Source organism: Bison bison, unplaced genomic scaffold (genome assembly GCF_000754665.1).
Source record: "Bison bison bison isolate TAMUID 2011002044 unplaced genomic scaffold, Bison_UMD1.0 scf7180017864255, whole genome shotgun sequence".
In the NCBI taxonomy this organism is placed as follows: domain Eukaryota; kingdom Metazoa; phylum Chordata; class Mammalia; order Artiodactyla; family Bovidae; genus Bison; species Bison bison.
In genome coordinates, this window is record NW_011494827.1 from 294,691 (window position 1) to 298,907 (window position 4,217).

At 44.4% G+C, this 4,217-nt stretch overlaps 1 protein-coding gene across 2 annotated transcripts in view; it reads right to left on the reverse strand.

Moving 5' to 3' along the window:
* The window catches only part of TMEM128 (transmembrane protein 128), a 15,371-nt gene that overhangs the window by 4,517 nt on the left and 6,637 nt on the right, over window positions 1-4,217 (reverse strand). The window lies entirely within an intron of this gene.

The following is a 4,217-nucleotide window of genomic DNA, read 5'->3' on the forward strand; positions in this document are numbered from 1 at the left end:
CTTCCAGCCCAGCATTTCTCATGATGTACTTTGCATAGAAGTTAATAAGCAGGGTGACAACATGCAGCCTTGACGTACTCCTTTTCCTATTTGGAACCAGTCTGTTGTTCCATGTCCAGTTCTAACTGTTGCTTCCTGACCTGCATACAGGTTTCTCAAGAGGCAGGTCACGTGGTCTGGTATTCCCACCTCTTTCAGAATTTTCCAGTTTATTGTGATCCACACAAAGACTTTGGCGAAGTCAATAAAGCAGAAATAGATGTTTTTTTGGAACTCTCTTGCTTTTTCCATGATCCAGCAGATGTTGGCAATTTGATCTCTGGTTCCTCTGCTTTTTCTAAAACCAGCTTGAACATCTGGAAGTTCACGGTTCACGTATTGCTGAAGCATGGCTTGGAGAATTTTGAGCATTACTTTACCAGCATGTGAGATGAGTGCAATTGTGCGGTAGTTTGAGCATTCTTTGGCATTGCCTTTCTTTGGGATTGGAATGAAAACTGACCTTTTCCAGTCCTATGGCCACTGCTGTTTTCCAAATTTGCTGCCATATTGAGTGCAGCACTTTCACAGCATCATCTTTCAGGATTTGAAATACCTCAACTGGAATTCCATCCCCTCCACTAACTTTGTTCGTACTGATGCCTTCTAAGGCCCACTTGACTTCACATTCCAGGATGTCTGGCTCTAGGTGACTGATCACACCACTGTGATTATCTGGGTCGTGAAGATCTTTTTTGTACAATTCTTCTGTGTATTCTTGCCACCTCTTAATATCTTCTGCTTCTGTTAGGTCCATACCATTTCTGTCCTTTATTGTGACCATCTTTGCATGAAATGTTCCCTTGGTATCTCTAATTTTCTTGAAGAGATCTCTAGTCTTTCCCATTCTGTTGTTTTCCTCTATTTCTTTGCATTGATTGCTGAGAAAGGCCTTCGTATCTCCGCTTGCTATTCTTTGGAACTCTGCATTCAGATGCTTATATCTTTCCTTTTCTCCTTTGCTTTTCACTTCTCTTCTTTTCACAGCTATTTGTAAGGCCTCCTCAGACAGCCATTTTGCTTTTTTGCATGTCTTTTCCATGGGGATGGTCTTGATCCCTGTCTCCTGTACAATGTCAAGAACCTCTGTCCATAGTTCATCAGGCACTCTATCAGATCTAGTCCCTTAAATCTATTTCTCACTTCCACTGTATAATCGTAAGGGATTTGATTTAGGTCTTACCTGAACGGTCTAGTGGTTTTCCCTACTTTCTTCAATTTCAGTCTGAATTTGGCAATAAGGAGTTCATGATCTGAGCCACAGTCAGCTCCTGGTCTTGTTTTTGCTGACTGTATAGAGCTTCTCCATCTTTGGCTGCAAAGAATATAATCAATCTGATTTCAGTGTTGACCATCTGGTGATGTCTATGTGTAGAGTCTTCTCTTGTGTTGTTGGAAGAGGGTGTTTGCTATGACCAGTGTGTTCTCTTGACAAAACTCTATTAGCCTTTACCCTGCTTCATTCCATATTCCAAGTCCAAATTTGCCTGTTACTCCAGGTGTTTCTTGACTTCCTACTTTTGCACTCTGAGAGGAGCTACCCCATGCCTGCGGACAGGGGCGGCGGCCAAGAGGAGCAACCCCACATCCAAGGAGCGGCAGCTGTGCAGGTGCAGGAGGGCCAAGAGGAGCTACTCCACGTTCAAGGTCAGGAGGGGTGGCCATGAGGAGATACCCCTCGCTCAAGGTAAGGAGCAGCAGCTGCGCTTTGCTGGAGCAGCCATGAAGAGATACCCCACGTCCAAGGTAAGAGAAACCCAAGTAAAACAGTAGGTGTTTCGAGAGGGCATCAGAGGGCAGACACACTGAAATCATAAGCACAGAAAACTAGTCAATCTTGCCGGGAGCCATCTCCCAGCATATTGCATATTGAGTGCAGCACTTTCACAGCATAATCTTTCAGGATGTGCAATAGCTCAACTGGAAGTCTATCACTGCCAGGAGCCAGCATGAGGAACTCCGCCCGTGGCAAAGGTCATGAGGAAGGAGGCTCGGCATACGCAAAGGCGGGATCGAGCCTCAGGAGTCCCCCTGGAAATTCTTGAGCATCTACCCCCAAAACCAGAGTCTGCCAACTTTCTGCTTTGTGCTCTCACCTACACCTCTGACTTTACGGGGGCGCAGGGGGCTGTCCCCCACTACCTCTCTCTGAAAAAAGAGTTAACTTATAGCTCCAGTTAATAAAGTTCCTGGGTGTGATAGTGTTTCAACCTACAAACTCCTTTGGAAGTCCTCTAGCCTACCTGAATAGGTTCTTCCGGCCACATGTTATTGCTCAGAGCCTCCCAACTGTGAGAGGCATGAGATGTTCTAAACTGTCTAAATACAGAGTCCTTTGAGCAGTTAAAAGATTGATTAGAAATTGTATTGGTGAAGGGTTTTTCACTTGTTGGGCCAATGTTTGCTGCTAAGTCTCCATATCCCTTACCTGCTGTGTCCCTGGCAGTGTATTGATTAATATAATTGGTGTAAGTAGTAGCTTTAATGTTTGTAACCTTGGACCCTTGAGTTAATTCTTTTTTGTTGTAGCCCACCACACCTTTGCCCTATAGGAATGCAACTTTAATGCTTTTGGAGGGTGGCGCCTGCCTAATCACCTTTAGAGAAAAATAAGTTTTCTGAAGAAAGGGTCTTAAAATGTTAACAGGCCTCCGGGCCAGAAGATGATGCAAATCACCTAAACTTTTGCATATGATAAGTTTGCAGGAAGAAAGCCTGGCTTACTGCATGACTCTACCCCTTCCCCCATTATCCTCTATGCATAACTTAAGGTATAAAAACTACTTTGAAAAATAAAGTGCAGGCCTTGTTCACCGAAACTTGGTCTCCCCATGTCGTTCTTTCTCTCACCTTCTGGTTGAATTATTTAGCCTCTTTTCTCCACTGAATTTCCTCACTGAGCTATCCTTATTTCAGCCTCTTTTCTCCACTGAATTTCCTCACTGAGCTATCCTCATTCTATTACTCTTTATATCTTTGATGAATATTTAAATAAATAGGTCGCCAATGCCGTCTCTCCTTCGAATACCCTGGATCAGCCCGGGCTGGACCCTGGCACAATCTGATCACAGGGACCACAGCCTTGTCTAACTCAATGAAACTAAGCCATGCCGTGTGGGGCCACCCAAGATGGGCGGGTCATGGTGGAGAGGTCTGTCAGAATGTGGTCCACTGGAGAAGGGAATGGCAAATCACTTCATTATTCTTGCCTTGAGAACCCCATGAACAGTATGAAAAGGGATATTAATTGTGGCATTTTTTATAACCGCAAAAGAATTTTTTAAAGAAATCAAGCTGGTTAAATAAATCATGATATGTCCATGCTGTGATAACCATGTACCCATTAAAAATAATGAAGCACATCTACGCGCATGAATACAGAAGAAATACAAACTCAGTGTAAAAAAAAGATCACTTTGGAAAACAGTTTGGCACTATTTACTGAAGTTGGAGGTGTGCATACCCAATAGGTCAACGATTTCCCTGCTAGAGAGACCTATATTTACATATGTATGCGTGTGCACAGACACCCAACAGAATCATGCAGAGGCACGTGTACAAGAATGTCTTGTATATGTCTCGAATGTCTTACCTAACAGCATCACACATAACTTCAAACTGGAAACAATCCAAATTCTATCAAGAGCTGCTGCTGCTGCTACTAAGTCGCTTCAGTCGTGTCCGACTCTGTGCGACCCCAGAGACGGCAGCCCACCAGGCTCCCCCGTCCCTGGGATTCTCCAGGCAAGAACACTGGAGTGGGTTGCCATTTCCTTCTCCAATGCATGAAAGTGAAAGTGAAGTCAGTCGTGTCCGACTCTGTGCAACCCCATGGACTGCAGCCCACCAGGCTCCTCCATCCATGGGATTTTCCAGGCAAGAGTACTGGAATGGGGTGCCATTGCCTTCTCCATCTATCAAGAGCAGAACGGATAAATTGGAATTCAGTTATAGGATGGAATGCTGAACAGCAATGAAAATGCGCTACCGTTACGCACAACAACACGGAGGAATCATACTTCGTGTTGCATGTAACAGCCAAGGATAAAGGAACACATACCACAGCAACATGTCTCTATAGAGTTCAAACAGAGACAACAACAACAAAAAAAACAGTGTTTAAGAGATACAAAAGAAAGGAACGACCAGGAAGGTGGGGACAGTGTCTTCCTGTGGGC